At 41.9% G+C, this 17,095-nt stretch overlaps 1 protein-coding gene across 2 annotated transcripts in view; it reads left to right on the top strand.

Annotated features, from left to right (window-relative positions):
* Nucleotides 1-17,095, top strand: part of TAOK2 (TAO kinase 2) — a 174,294-nt gene that overhangs the window by 19,543 nt on the left and 137,656 nt on the right. The window lies entirely within an intron of this gene.

Here is a 17,095-nt window from a genome sequence, read left to right as displayed (position 1 = left end):
TCGGACGTAATGTCCTTCAGGTTTAAGCTTGAACACCTTCGGCTGTTACGAGAGGTTTTGATGACTCTGGACGACTATGACTCTCTTGTGGTCCCACCAGAGAAATTGTGTAAGATGGACAGATATTTGGAAGTTCCTTCTTATTCTGACGTTGTTCCGGTTCCTAAGAGAATTTTGGACATTGTTACAAGGGAATAGGAAAGACCGGGTATCCCGTTCTCCCCTTCCCCTATTTTTAAGAAAATGTACCCTATAGCTGACACCATTCGGGACTCTTGGCAGACGATCCCCAAGGTGGAGGGAGCTATCTCTACCCTGGCGAAGCGTACGACTATTCCTATCGAGGACAGTTGTGCTTTCAAAGACTCCATGGATAAGAAGTTGGAGGGTCTTCTCAAAAAACTCTATGTTCATCAAGAGTTCTTATTACAACCGGCAGCCTGCATTGTAAGTCACGACTGCGGCTGCTTTTTGATTTGACGCCCTAGAAGAGTCTCTTAGAACTGAGACTTCTTTGGAAGAAATACAGGATAGAATTAAGGCCCTTAAACTGGCTAATTCTTTTATTACGGATGCTTCCTTTCAGATCGCCAAATTGGCGGCTAAGAGTTCGGGATTCTCCATCTTAGCACAAAGAGCCTTATGGTTAAAATCTTGGTCTGCGGATGTGTCCTCTAAATCCAAGCTTTTGGCTATTCCTTTCAAGGGAAAGACCCTATTCGGGCCTGACTTGAAAGAAATCATTTGATATTACGGGAGGTAAGGGTCACCTTCTCCCTCAAGATAAAACATCTAAGCAAAGGGGACGACAGAGTAATTTTCGTTCCTTTCGGAATTTCAAGGGAGTCTCCTCTTCCACTAAACAGGAAGGGAATTATTCGCAAGCCAAGTCCACATGAAGACCCAACCAGTCTTGGAACAAGGGTAAACAACCCAAGAAGCCTGCTGCTGCTACCAAGACAGCATGAAGGGGCGGCCCCCGATCCGGGACCGGATCTAGTAGGGGGCAGACTTTCTCTCTTTGTCCAGGCTTGGATAAAGAGACGTTCAGGATCCCTGGACACTAGAGATCGTGTCTCAAGGGTATCAGTTGGAGTTCAAAAATTCCTTCCCCAGAGGAAGGTTTCTTCTTTCACAATTGTCTGTAGACCAGATAAAGAGAGGCGTTCTTACGTTGTGTAAGAGACCTCTCCTTCATGGGAGTAATTTGTCCCGTTCCAATACAGGGACAGAGGGTTTACTCAAATCTCTTTGTTGTTCCCAAAAAAGAGGGAACGTTCCGACCCATTTTAGATCTCAAAAGTCTAAACAAGTTTCTCAGGGTTCCATCCATCAAGATGGAGACTATTCGGACAATTCTTCCATTGATCCAGGAGGCGTCAATATATGACTACCGTGGATTTAAAGGATGCATATCTTCATATTCCTATCCACAGAGATCATCACAAGTTCCTAAGGTTTGCCTTTCTGGACAAACATTTTCAGTTTGTGGCCCTTCCTATCGGTCTTGCCACGGCACCCAGAATTTTCACAAAGGTTCTGGGGTCTCTGCTGGCGGTTCTCAGGTTGCAGGGTATTGCAGTGGTACCTTATCTGGATGATATTCTGATCCAGGCGTCTTATCAGCTGACGAAATCTAATACCGACATTGTTCTGTCCTTTCTAAGGACTCACGGGTGGAAGGTGAATCTAGAAAAGAGTTCACTAATTCCACAGACTCGGGTTCCTTTCCTGGGAATTCTAATCGACTATCTATGAAAATCTTTTTGACGGAAGTCAGAAAGTTAAAGATCCTGAATACATGCTGATCCCTTCGGTCCAATCCTCGGGCCGTCAGTGGCTCAGTGCATGGAGGCAATTGGATTGATGGTAGCTGCAGTGGACATCATTCCGTTTGCTCGTTTTCATCTCAGACCTCTACAACTGAGCATGCTCAGACAATGGAATGGAGATTATTCAAATTTGTCCCCTCAAATAGTTCTGAATCAGGAGACAAGGGACTCTTCTTTGGTGGTTGTCGCCGGATCATCTGTCCCAAGGGACATGCTTCCGCAGACCCTCATGGGTGATAGTGACAACGGACGCCAGCCTAATAGGATGGGGTGCAGTCTGGAACTCCCTGAAGGCTCAGGGTGTGTGGACTCGGTCGGAGTCTCCACTTCCCATCAATGTTCTGTAGTTTAAAGCAATATTCCATGTGTTTCAGGCTTGGCCTCAGTTGGCTTTGGCCAAATTCATCAGATTCCAGTCGGACAACATCACGACTGTGGCTTACATCAATCATCAGGGAGGAACAAGGAGTTCCTTAGCGAAGACAGAAGTATCCAAGATAATTCGCTGGGCGGAAGCTCACTCTTGTTGTTTGTCAGCAATCTACATCCCGGGAGTGGACAACTGGGAGGCGGATTTTTTGAGCAGACAGACGTTTCATCCGGGGAATGGGAACTCCATCCGGAGGTCTTTGCCGATCTGATTCTCAAATGGGGCAGGCCGGAACTGGATCTTATGGCGTCTCGTCAGAATGCCAAGCTTCCGAGATTCGGGTCCAGGGATCCTCAGGCCGAACTGATAGATGCCTTGGCAGTGCCTTGGTCGTTCAACCTAGCTTATGTGTTTCCTCCATTTGCTCTCCTTCCCCGGGTGATCGCTTGAGTCAAACAGGAGGGGGCTTCAGTGATTCTCATCGCACCTGCATGGCCTCGCAGGACTTGGTATGCCGATCTGGTGGACATGTCATCTCTGCCACCGTGGAAGCTTCCATTGAGGCAGGACCTTCTCATTCAGGGACCCTTCCATCATCCGAATCCAATCTCTAAGCAGTCAGCTGCAGAGAAATTAAACGCTCTATTTTTATCTAAGCAAGGGTTCTCCGATTCAGTAATTGATACTTTGATTCAGGCGCGTAAGAATGATAGTAGAAAAATTTACCATAAGATATGGCGTAAATATCTTTATTGGTGCGAATCCAAGGGCTACTCATGGAGTACGATTAGGATTCCTAGGATTTTATCTTTTCTCCAAGAAGGATTGGAGAAAGGGTTGTCGGCTAGTTCCTTAAAGGGACAGATTTCTGCTCTATCCATTTTGCTACACAAACGTCTGGTAGATGTTCCGGATGTTCAATCTTTTTGTCAGGCTTTGACTAGAATCAGGCCTGTGTTTAGACCAATTACTCCTCCTTGGAGTTTTAATTTAGTTCTTAATGTTCTTCAAGGAGTTCCGTTTGAACCTATGCATTTCATAGATATTAAGTTGTTATCTTGGAAAGTTTTATTTTTGGTTGCTATTTCATCTGCTCGCAGAGTTTCTGAGCTTTCAGCATTACAATGTGATTCTCCTTATCTTATTTTTCATTCCGATAAGGTAGTGTTGCGTACCAAATCTGGTTTTCTTCCTAAGGTTGTTTCCAACAAAAATATTAATCAGGAAATTGTAGTTCTTTCATTGTGTCCTAATCCTCCTTCAAAGAAGGAGCGTCTGTTACATAATTTAGACTTAGTCCGTGCCCTGAAGTTTTACTTGCAGGCTACTAGGGAATTTCGTCAATCATCTTCATTATTTGATGTTTGTTTCTGGGAAACGTAGGGGTCAGAAAGCTACGGCTACCTCTTTCTTTTTGGCTGAAGAGTATCATCCGTTTTGCATACGAGACTGCTGGACAGCAGCCTCCTGAACGAATTACAGCTCATTCCACTAGGGCTGTGGCTTCCTCATGGGCATTTAAAAATTTATGCTTCTGTTGAACAGATTTGCAAGGCTGCAACTTGGTCGTCTCTTCATACTTTTTCCAAATTTTCCAAATTTGATACTTTTGCCTTGTCCAAGGCTGTTTTTGGGAGGGAGGTTCTTCAAGCAGTGGTGCCTTCCGTTTAGGTTCCTGTCTTGGCCTTCCCTTTCATCCGTGTCCTATAGCTTTGGTATTGTATCCCATAAGTAAGGATGAAATCTGTGGACTCGTATCTTGTAAAAGGAAATTTATGCTTGCCTGATAAATTTGTTTCTTTTATGATACGAGTCCACGGCCCACCCGGTCTTTATTTTTGTTTAACTTCAGTCACCTCTGCACCTTGGCTTTTCCTTTCTCTTCCTAACTTTGGTCGAATGACTGGAGTGGGAGAGAAGGGAGGAGCTATATATATATACAGCTCTGCTGTGGTGCTATTTGCCTCCTCCTGCTGACCAGGAGGCGATATCCCATAAATAAGGATGACATCCGTGGACTCGTCGTATCGTAAAAGAAACAAATTTATCAGGTAAGCATACATTTTCTTTTTAAATATAATTGGATGGTTTCAGGCCATATTGCCTATCTCCCCAAATTGTAAGTTTAGTCTTTGGTACATTTTCGAGTGTTTTAAGAAAAGAAAGAGAAGGGTAGAAGCATTTTGGGCACATTGTCTGATTTGGAAAGAATTTATTTGCATATTATGGTGGAAAATAAGTATTTGGTCAATATCAAAAGTTCATCTCAATACTTTGTTATATATCCTTTGTTGGCAATGACAGAGGTCAAACGTTTTCTGTAAGTCTTCACAAGGTTGTCACACACTGTTGCTGCTATGTTGGCCCATTCCTGCATGCAGATCTCCTCTAGAGCAGTGATGTTTTGGGGCTTTTGCTGGGCAACACAGACTTTCAACTCCCTCCAAAGGTTTTCTATGGGGTTGAGATCTGGAGACTGGCTAGGCCACTCCAGGACCTTGAAATGCTTCTTACGAAGCCACTCCTTTGTTGCCCTGGCGGTGAGTTTGGGATCATTGTCATGCTGAAAGACCCAGCCACGTTTCATCTTCAATGCCCTTGCTGATGGAAGGAGGTTTGCACTCAAAATCTCACGATACATGGCCTCTCATTCTTTCATGTACACGGATCAGTCATCCTGTTCCCTTTGCAGAGAAACAGCCCCAAAGCATGATGTTGCCACCCCTATGCTTCACAGTAGGTATGGTGTTCTTTGGTTGCAACTCGGCATTCTGTCTCCTCCAAACACGATGAGTTGTGTTTCTACCAAACAGTTCTACTTTGGTTTCATCTGACCATATGACATTTTCCCAATCCGCTTCTGGATCATCCAAATGCTCTCTAGCATACATCAGACGGGCCCGGACATGTACTGGCTTAAGCAGGGGGACACGTCTGGCACTGCAGGATCTGAGTCCCTGGCGGCGTAGTGTGTTACTGATGGTAGCCTTTGTTACGTTGGTCCCAGCTCTCTGCAGGTCATTCCCTAGGTCCCCCCGTGTGGTTCTGGGATGTTTGCTCACCGTTCTTGTGATCATTTTGACCCTACGGGATGAGATCTTGCGTGGAGCCCCAGATCGAGGGAGATTATCATTGGTCTTGTATGTCTTCCATTTTCTAATTATTGCTCCCACTGTTTATTTCTTCACACCAAGCTGCTTGCCTATTGCAGATTCAGTCTTCCCAGCCTGGTGCAGGTCTACAATTTTGTTTCTGGTGTCCGACAGCTCTTTGGTCTTCACCATAGTGGAGTTTGGAGTGTGACTGTTTGAACTTGTTATCAGTATAAAAGACACCTGTCCACAACCTCAAACAGGTGCCATTAATACAGGTAATGAGTGGAGGGCAGAGGAGCCTCTTAAAGAAGAAGATACAGGTCTGTGAGAGCCAGAAATCTTGCTTGTTTGTAGGTGAACAAATACTTATTTTCCACCATAATATGCAAATAAATTCTTTCCAAATCAGACAATGTGATTGTCTGGATTTGTTTCCACATTTTGTCTCTCATAGTTGAGGTATACCTATGATGAAAATTACAGGCCTCTCTCATCTTCTTAAGTGGGAGAACTTGCATAATTGGTGGCTGACTAAATACTTTTTTTTGCCCCACTGTGTGTATGTATGTGTATGTGTGTGTGTGTGTGTATGTTATAATGCCTATGTCTAAACACTGATAAAGGGGGGTGGAGTTGGCTTCTCCAGGCAGCTTAGCTTTGTAATTCATTTTGCTTAGGTTTTGAAAATGATTTTAAATACTTGCCAGCAATTTTTAAAGGCAAACTATTTTTAATTAATTAGCACTTTTAGGATATGCACAGATCTCAACCTGTTTTATGTCCCTTTAGACTTATTAACTTGGCCCTCCCTGGTACTGCTTACCAGTGAGAATCCCTCTCTCAAGGGGTGTGGACATAAATGACCACTCCCCTGATTACATATAAAGGTAATCTGGACCCATTCCTCTTCTTAGTTCTATCCAGCCTTCAGGTGGACAGGACTAGAAGACTGTCTCTATGATCCTGGGCAGTGATTGTGTTGGTTCTTATGTGGTGTTATGCATTCTCCTTTGGCATCAGGATCGTGACTGATGGGAATGGCTGTATAGCTGCTCTTTCTCACAGAAAAGCCCTTATGGGAGTCGCCATGTTCTGTGATGTTACCAGAAGTAGTGTCACGGGGGTTCCCTCTGAGGATTCCCTGAAGTGTGCGCACGCGCACATTTAAAATTGATCTCGACTTGGGCCTAATCGGAAGCATTGCAGTTCCTTTGGAAAAATGTCAACATTGCATTTTACAACAGTATGGTGGAAGTGCTGCTGCAGCCACATTTCTGGTGAACATGGTTCTGAGGGTGTTGGCTCCCTGACTGTGAGGACGAGTCTTCTCCTATGCAGTCAGATGACCCTGCTGCTGTATCTGATAATGCTGCATTATGTGAATTTATTAATTGCATCAGAGACTTGAGGTATTGAGGAAGAACAACCTTCTATGTCCTCAGACTGGTTTAAATCTAAAGTCTATTGAGGAAATAAATTTGGAGTTATTTTTTAAAAAAAAAAAAGTTTAACGTTTCTGAAAAATTATTCAAAAATGTTCCTCTACCTAAGCCCACTCCAATGTCTATTTTCTACTCCACCTAAGATGGATGCTGCGGTCTCTAAATTACCTAAGAAGATGCTTTTTGCTATAGATGTCTTGAATCTTTTAGGAATGTAATGGATAAAAATGGAGTATCACATTAAAAAGCTTTATTTGCAGCAGGGGCCCTTTAACATCTACTTTTGGCTTTTTTCCTCTGTCTTTAAAGCTACAGATACTAATATTATGCAATGTATGTCTGCTTCCCAAGATGCACAAATTTTATGCCTTTATTTCATATTTAAAGAAAGTTTATTTTTTGTCTGCTGCCTCTGAGATGCTACATTTAAAGGGACATTCTACTACAGAATTGTTGTTGTTTAAAAAGATAAATAATCCCTTTATTACCCATTCACCAGTTTTGCACAACCAACAGTTATATTAATATACTTATTTACCTCTGTGATTACCTTGTGTCTAAGCCTTTGCAGACTGCACCTTCTCGGTTCTTTTGACAGACTTTCATTTTAGCTAATCACTGTTGACTTCTAGGTAACTCTACGGGCGTGAGCACAATGTTATCTATATGGCACACATGAACTACTGCCCTCTAGCTTTGAAAAACTGTCACTGCTAAAATTCCTCAGGCACCCAAGTTTAATAAGTCGCCTTCTTATGTTCATAGACAGAAATCAGTATCAAAATTTTAAGGCCTCTTCTAGGAAAGATTCCTTTAGTCTTCTAGATTGAGGTAAAGGCCCATGCCAGGTCGGCAAACATTTGTCAGAGCAGAAAACTATGAAAGTACGGCTGTCCAGGTGCCTTTGGGAGGAAGACTTTCCAAATTGAGGGACATATGGACAAATGGGTGTTACAGATTCTCAGAATGGATTCTAGATTGGAATTCAGTAAGAAGACTCCAATTCCTTGCTTTGTGATATCACCGCTCCCAGAGAGGCCATTCGTCAGTTTGTGCAGAAACTTCTGGAGCAAAGCGTTATTCAATATCTCTGCGCTTTTGAGGATTCTATTGTCCTCTATTCTTGTAAAGAAAAGACAGCTCTTGGAGACCAGTTCTGAATCCCAGACGTCTGAACTCCTTGGATATAAAAAACATTGAGATGGAGTCCCTCATCTCAGTGGTAAACATAGTGCTTCCAGGGACTTATCTGTTAACTATGCATCTTTTATATCCACTCTTTTCACATACCTATTGCCGAAGCTCACAGGCAATTTCTGAAGACAGCACTTCCAGTTAACCGCTCTAGCCTTTGGCATTACTACAGCTCCTCCCGAGCTCCCCAAATGGAAAGAAGTCTTTGATAAATTACTTCAGAAATCTTCCACACACCTTGCATTTGACGGCTCGGGCCTGGATGCAGATGTTGGGTCACATGTCTTCCCTCAATTTTCAAAAGCATTACCTAAAACAATTAGGATTAAGTCAGCACATTCGCCCTGGTTCGTTAAAGAAAAAAATTGGGTTTCATGTCTCTTTAAGCAGAGACCATTTCAAGATGATTGTGGACAGAAGGGGATTACCAGACAGATCTGATGGCTTCCATTCGCAATAACCAGTTGCCTATGTTCTGCAGCTTTCTGCCCACACCTCAAGCATTGTGGACAAATGCCTTTTATTAGGTAAGGAACTTCAAACTAATCTTTCCGCAAACTCAAAAATCCTAACTTAGATTATTGCGTGCGCGTGCATGTATTCCCACATAGAACATAATGGACAAAAAAAAGTCTAAAAAAAACACCCGACTATAATTTTTTTTTATTTTCTGTAGCATTTTTTTTTCTGTTTTTCACAGCTAGTTTAATTGCTTTGTCATTTCTTTGGTGGTAAGCATTGCCATGAAGGGCCGAGATAACCAAAAATATTAACAAACCAATATAAGCAAATTGGCTCATATCCATAGGTATTGCTTACCAGGCTCCCTTCTTTTTTTTCCTTTGTCCACCTTTAGGCTGGACATCACTAGGGGGATAAGGGGAATGGGTCCAGGTTACCTTTTATAGGTAATCAGGGGCGTGGTCATTTCTGTCCTGGGATTCTCACTGGTAAGCATTTTATTAGCAGATGCTGTGGGAAATCTAAAATCTTCAGTCTTTTAAATGAAGTTTCTGAAACTTAAAACTAGATTTAAAATGGTGACGAGAAGGCTTAATATGTTGACATTCCTCTGGAACAAACCGAAACAAGGTTATACAGAAGGGTTCTCAGCTGGACATACCACCCTGCTGAAATTTAAGCTTATATTAAGCTAAAATTAACCAATATTTGTTATTTTCGGTATCAGTTGCACCAATTTATGATGAAAGCAATTTGTTAAATTATGCATTTGATTTTGGCTTTGGATAGCATAAATAACATTTAATAAATAACAGAAAATGTTATAATATTATAATATTGCAAAGTATTGCACTCTATTTCATAGAGCCACCCAGCTGGCAGGATTTTTCTGTAGAGAATACTTGTGTGCGTCATATTATATATAATTGTGTATAAATACGTTTTATAAAGTTCTCTTATTTTGATGCTTCACACTGAGTTGTGAATTTGTCATGAGCCCATAAGCAATTGGTCCCTGAGGATGAGCTGTGCACAAACACGCACTTCCTCTTTTAGTATCAATTTAGACAGCTTTATCTTTTTTTGTTAAATCTTTAATAGACATTTCATTTTCATGTTTTTAAGTTTAATTTCCTTTTAACCTTCAGGCCAAATCTAAGAAATCAAACTTCAAAATGCCTACAGATGTGACAAGGAAATACTCTGAAATTTAAAGATAAAACATTTTCCACTAGGACTATTTGTGTTTTGTCTGTAAAGTTCATTAATGCATTAGACAAGTGTTGTGTCGGCAGAAATAGTATGACTGATAAGTGAGGCTATTTGCGAGGGTTAAAGGGACACTGAACCCACATTTTTTCTTTCATGATTCAGATAGAGCAGCAACTTTCTAATATACAGTACTCCTATAATCAAATTTTCTTTGTTCTCTTGCTATCTTTATTTAAAAATCATGAATATAAATCTTAGCAGCCAGCCCATTTTAGGTTCAGCACCATGGATAGCACTTGCTTATTGGAGGCTGACATTTACCCACCAATAAGCAAGCATAACCCAGGTTCTCAACTAAAAATGGTCCGGATCCTATGCATCACATTCCTGCTTTTTAAAAAAAAAAAGATAGCAAGAGAATAAAGAAAAAATGATAATACGAGTAAATTAGAAAGTTGATTAAAATTGCCTGCTCTATCTGAATCATGAAAGAAAAAAATTGCGTTTAGTGTCCCTTTAAACAAGCAATATAGCAATAATAAAATGCTCTTGGCGCATTTGAGCATTTTCTTTTTTGCACTATATATGCCTTTAACACCAGGTATTTTATTAGTATTTTCTTATTACTGCTTCTATATTAAATACCTTTTTCTAATCATGAGAAAGAAGTGCAATGAAACAATTTGAGGGAGCTGTAGAACGCACACTAGAGATTTTCTGAAATCAAATCATTTTCATACAACGCAAGACTAGACTGCCCTAAAGTGACCGTCAGACCAGTAAATCAAGTAAACATAATTTCAGAACTCTACAGCATCCACAATTAAAGTTCAGCTGAACCAGGAACATACATCCCCCATTAAGCAGTCAAGACGTTTGGCCAAGTATGGTCTTTATAGTAGGGTAGCAGTCTACAAACACTTAGCAAGCAGTAAAGAATACAAAAACTTCACAGTAGAAGACTGGAAAATGTCTTGATTTCTTCTGACAAAACAGCATGAGAGGCTAACGCCACATAGTGTAAAGTTGCATAATTAAATGTGTTGCAGGAAATTTTCAGGTGTGGTGAATTTTTGTTCTGGAGATGGTGACTTGCACAAGGTCAACTACACAGACCAAAAAAGGGCGACTATTTGATGTGGAAGAGAATTAATTTTCTTAAACGCATACTGGAGTTTTTCTTTAGTTTGTTTTTGTGAAGTCCAAGGAAGAGTAAGGTGTGCTAATGTGCATAGTTCTCCCTATATGATCAGTAGACCTCAACCACATGGAACATTGTTGTAAACCCTAACCATTTGTAAAGGGGAAATGTGTAACACTATAACATCTACACACCCTGGGATGGTCTGAAAGAATGCTGGAATCATGTGCATTGTAAAATTGTGTAATCCGTGTTAGTTAAGCAGTCATTAAGGCAAATGGTTGTCATACCAGACATTGAGATTTTTTGATTTCAGATTTATTTGTTTCACAAAAACTGTACTGTTAACCTGTCTTTGTAATAAAAACATATTGTGGCAGTGGGGTTTTGTGCCGTACTGTATCTGTGCTTGTGTATAAAATGGCCAATGTGTATAAAATCTCAAGAAAGTAAATTGGGATAATCAGATTGCACATCTGATGTAGCCATTCAGCGAGGCTCCCCCCTGTATAACAAATATGTAAGTTTAGTTTAATGGTCCTAGCAAAACCTTGTATGAATCCTCTAAAGCCTGGTTTCTCAACAGCCGGGCCAAGGCGCACTACCGGGCCTTGACAGCCCTCCTGGTGGGCCATGACCTGAAATGCCCCCCCCTGCAAACTGTGACAGGCCTGCCACTCCACACATAAGAAATACCGGGCAGGCCTGTCACAGTGCCAGTGCACATGTAGTAGGGAGGAAAGTGTTGGAAAGGAGCAGAGTGGACTGGACCTTCTGCACCGCAGTTAAGTGATACCAGCCCACTGACATCAATGAATGTATATATTTTCTTCCCCCACTTACAATATATATATATATATATATATATATATATATATATATATATATATATATATATATATATATATATATATATATATATATATATATATATATACATACACACACACACACACACACACACACACACACACACACACACACACACACACACACACACACACACACACACACACACACACACACACACACACACACACACCTCTACAGGGACCTAGATACGTCCAACTAAATGTTACCGGGCCTTGGTTTGAGAGCCACTACTCTAAAGGATGAATGTCGTCATGGCTGGATAATAGAGACTAATAAATAGATTAAAATTCAAATGACATAACATTAATGTCCTAGTTCATCAGAGCATTTTATTAGTAAGCAAACCGTTTCTTTCTAATGACAGAGTCCACGAATCATCTAATTACTATTGGGAATATCACTCCTGCCCAGCAGGAGGCGGCAAAGAGCACCAAAGCAAAGCTGTTAAATATCACCTCCCTTCTCTCCAACCTCAGTCATTCTCTTTGCGTATGTTAGAGCAAGGAAGTGGTAAAGTTAGGTGTTAGAAAAGATTCTTCAAGCAAGATTTAATTTATGTAGTGCAAGATTGTGCTGCTTTGTCCTAGGGTGTAGCCATAGTCCATATCGGTCTCTACAGTAGAGCAGTGGTGGCTTTCAAGCAATGGGAACTTGTGGGGTACAATCCTCACTGCGCTTCCCATGTAGTTAATGCTGCCCTAATACTGAAAGCCTGAGTAAGATTACTCTGTCTTTATCTCTTTTTCCACAGGTCCATGTGAGGGAGAGGACCTCTCAAACCTGGTGAGCTGCCTTGTTGCCTGGCAGATTTATGAGGTAAGTGCTGACTTTATTTTTTCTGGGAATCACAGGAAAATTTGGGCACTTTATTCACTAAACACTGGGACACACTAATTTCCCCTATATGTTTGGGGGAACATGAAGAAGCAGTATTTTTATGGCAGGCACTGGGGCTGAGGATGTTAAGGCTCATTATTGATGTGGTGTTCACTTCTCCCGGCGGCTTGACTTTAAAATATGCCGACCGGGAGGTTATTTTTTCAGACGCCCACGATGGGCGGGGCTAACTGAGGCGGCAGTTTGCTGTTGCGCACCATTTTCCCCTTCACTTCCTGTGTCAGATAGCAGTCTCAGACAGGAAAGCAAATATAAAGACTTAATGCTGCGTTATTGGGACCGGACAGCTTTTCATTGTGCGGCAAGTCGAGTTCCGGATCTTCTACTTGGAATACTATCCGGTGTCAGCAGGGCAGGTAGGCACCTCAGCAAAGCTAAGCTGAGGTGTAGAGGTTGTCAGTAGTGCTTGTGTAACTCTATTTAGTTCCTTACTGCAAAAAATAAGTTTTAAAATTTAAAGAGACAGTAACTTTTTTGTGGTTTTAATTTTTATCTTAAATTTAGTAGTAATTTGTTCCATTGTTAGTCAGAATGGACCAAGAGGCCCTGCAAAATGTTACTTTTTTATGTTTTGATGCTAATGTGGAACCACCAATCCCTTTCTGTTCCTCATGTATTGAGAGAACTTTAAATTACAGGGATAGACTTTTGTCTGAGTCAACATTGTCTAAGGCGGATGCTGTTCAGGAGTCTAATGACAATGTTCAATATATGCTGCAGATTTCTCCTCAAGTGTCCCAAATTTTGTCACCCACACATGCAGTGCCCTGAGCTTCCTCTCAAACTCCGCCTGGAGTTACATTGCAAGACATTGCTAGTCTCATGTCCTCTGCGGTATCTGATGCGTTGTCTGCAAACAATCAGTAAGTGAGGTTACTGACACAGTTGTTGCTATTTCAAATGCCCCCTCTAAAGAAGCCTGAGGAGGATACTTCGGTAGCATCTGAGGGTGAAATCTCAGACAGTGTAATTCCTCCTGCTGATACTGAAGTTGTATCCTTCAGGTTTAAGCTAGAACACCTCCGTCTGTTACTCAAGGAGGTTTTAGCTACACTGGACGACAGCGACACCACGGTCGTTGTCAATCCTAAAAAAATCCAGTAAGCTAAACAAATATTTTTATGTACCTTCCATGGTGGATGTTTTTCCTGTACCAGATTGAGCTACAGAGATTATTGCTAAGGAATGGGAGAGACCGGGTATCCCTATTTCTCTATCCCCTATATTTAAAAAGATGTTTCCTATAGCAGATTCTATCAAGGAGTCTTGGCAGACAGTACCCAAGGTGGAAGGGGCAATTTCCACTCTAGCCAAGAGAACTACTATTCCCATAGAGGATAGTTGTTACTTTAAGGATCCTATGGATAAGAAATTAGAGGGGTTACTCAAGAAAATGTATGTACACCAGGGTTTACAATGGCAGCCCGCGGTTTGTATTGCTAGTATTGCTACCGTCACTAGCGCGGCAGCATACTGGTTTGGTGCATTGTCTGATTCTATTCGGACAGACACTCCTCTCAATGAAATTCAGTATAGGATAAAGGCCCTTAAGTTGGCCAACTCCTTTATGATGGATACTTCCTTTCAGCTTATTAAGCTGGGAGCTAAGATTTCTGGTTTTGCCGTTCTGGCCCGCAGAGCTCTATGGTTAAAATCTTGGTCTGCGGATGTGTCAAACTTTTGGCGATTCCTTACAGGAAAAGAGACCTTGTTTGATGGAAATAATTTCTGACATTACGGGAGGAAAGGGCCATTTCCTCCCTCAGGTTAAGAGAAATAAACAAAAGGGACGTCTAGAGTAATTTTCGTTCCTTCTACTCCCTCTTCCAAGCAGGTGAAGTCCAAGCCTTTCTGGAGGACCAATCAGTCTTGGAACAAGGGAAAACAATCCAAAAAGCCTGCTATTGAATAAAAAACGGCATGAAGGGCCTGCCCCCGATCCGGGACCGGATCTTGGGGGGGGCAGACTTTCCTTCACTCAGGCTTGGGTTCGAGATGTTCAGGATCCCTGGGCGGTGGACATCGTGTCCCAGGGATACAAACTAGAGTTCAAGACATTTCCTCCCAGGAGCAGGTTTCTGCTTTCAAGATTATCTGTAGACCAGACAAAAAGAGAGGCGTTCTTACACTGTGTTTAGGACCTCTCTGACCTGGGAGTGATTGTTCCGATACAGGAACGGGGTCTGGGGTTCTATTCCAATCTGTTCGTGGTTCCCAAAAAGGAGGGAACCTTCAGACCAATTTTAGATCTCAAGAGTTCCTCAGAGTGCCGTCCGTTAAGATGGAAACTAATCGTTCCATTCTTCCTTTGATCCAAGAGGGTCAATTTATGACAACGGTGGATTTAAAGGACGCGTACCTGCATGTCCCCATCCACAGGGACTATCACAAGTTTCTGAGGTTTGCATTTCTAGACAAACACTTCCAGTTCGTGGCTCTTCCATTCGGCCTTGCCACAGCTCCCAGAATTTTCTCAAAGGTTCTGGGATCTCTGTTGGCGGTGCTCCGATTGCGGGTTTTGCAGTGGCGCCTTATCTGGATGACATTCTAGTTCAGGCGGCATCCTTTAAACAAGCAAGATCCCTAGCGGAAATGTTATCTTTTCTGCGATCTCACGGATGGAAGATCCGTTCGCTCTTCTACCTCGGGTCATTGCTCGAATCAAGCAGGAGAGGGCGTCGGTGATCCTCATTGCACCGGCGTGGCCTAGCAGGATTTGGTATGCAGACCTGGTGGACATGTCATCTCTTCCACCTTGGAGACTTCCGTTGAGGGAGGCCCTCTACTTCAAGGGCCCTTCCTTCACCCAAATCTAGTTTCTCTGAAGCTGACTGCTTGGAGATTGAACGCTTAATTTTATCCAAGCGTGAATTTTCGGAATCGGTCATTGAGACCATGATTCAGGCTCGTAAACCTGTGACTAGAAACATTTACCACAAGATATGGCGTAAATATCTATATTGGTGTGAATCCAAGGGCTACTCTTGGAGTAGAGTTAGGATTCCTAGAATTCTGTTATTTCTCCAAGAAGGTTTGGAGAAGGGTTTATCGGCAAGTTCCCTAAAGGGGCAAATATCTGCCTTGTCTATTTTGTTACATAAACGTCTGGCGGACGTTCAATCGTTTTGTCAGGCCTTGGTCAGGATCAGGCCTGTGTTCAAGCCAGTTACTCCTCCTTGGAGTCTTAATTTAGTGCGTAAGGTTCTTCAAGGGGCCAGTTTGAGCCTATGCATTCCTTAGATATTAAGTTGTTGTTATCTTGGAAAGTTTTGTTTCTTGTTGCTATCTTATCTGCTCATAGTGTGTCAGAACTCTCGGCATTACAGTATGAATCTCCTTACCTTATTTTTCATTCGGATAAGGTAGTTTTGCGTACTAAGTTAGGGTTCCTCCCTAAAGTAGTTTCAGATCGGAACATTAATCAGGAGATTGTTGTTAATTCCTTGTGTCCTAATCCTTCTCAGAAGGAACAGCTTCTGCACAATCTGGACATGGTGCATGCATTAAACTTCTATTTGCAGGCGATTAAGGATTTTCGTCAGTCTTCTGCTCTGTTTGTGGTATTCTCTGGGAAACGTAAGGGGCAGAAAGCTAGGGCTACTTCTCTTTCTTTGTGGCTGAAGAGTATGATTCGGTTTGCCTATCAAACTGCTGGACAGCAGCTTCCTGAGAGAGTTATGGCTCATTCTACGAGGGCTGTTTCCTTTTCCTGAGCATTCAAAAATGAAGCTTCTGTGGAACAGATTTGCAATGCTGCGACTTGGTCCTCTCCACACTTTTTCAAAATTCTATAAATTTGACACTTTTGCCTCGACTGAGGCCTCTTTTGGGAGAAAGGTTCTTCAAGCAGTGTTGCCTTCCGTTTTGGTTCCCTGTCTTGTCCCTCCCTTATCTGTGTACTCTAGCTTGGGTATTGATTCCCAATAGTAATTAGATGATCTGTGGACTCATCGTGTCATTAGAAAGAAAACAAAATTTATGCTTACCTGATAAATTTCTTTCTTGACACGATGAGTCCACAGCCCGCCCTGTTCTTTTTGGACAGGGTTTGTTGGTAGGAAGATCTGTTCGCTCTTCTACCTCGGGCATGGCAGTTGTGATATTCCCAATAGTAATTAGATGATCCATGGACTCATTGTGTCAAATTTATCAGGTAAGCATAAATGTTGTTTTTATTGTGCTTAACCCAAACAAAATGTTCACTTTGAACAATGCAGCATTCTGACATTCATGACTACCTGAGTATGCCTAGCTCACCAGCTCATAATATTTAGTTATTACATTTTTTTATGTCTCTTTAAGCAAACCGATGAGGCTAAGAAACGGCTACACACATTTAAAGAGTTAAAAGGAAAATCAACCATAGCGTCTTTTAAATTGCTAGGGTTGACTGTTGAAACAAATAAAGGGCACTTTCATTCATGAAGTATAAGATACGTCATGCAGAAAGTGCCTTTATTCGTTTCAACTGTTCGCCGTTCTTAGCGGCTACGGCAGCCCACGACCAAATTATTACTTTTTTTGCTTAGAGGTGACGTTTTCACCTCTTAGCCAATAACCGTGCGGTAAATCCGGTT

Source organism: Bombina bombina, chromosome 11 (assembly GCF_027579735.1).
Source record: "Bombina bombina isolate aBomBom1 chromosome 11, aBomBom1.pri, whole genome shotgun sequence".
Lineage (NCBI taxonomy): Eukaryota > Metazoa > Chordata > Amphibia > Anura > Bombinatoridae > Bombina > Bombina bombina.
The sequence above is the reverse complement of the archived record's forward strand: the minus strand, read 5'-3'. Positions and strand labels throughout refer to the sequence as shown.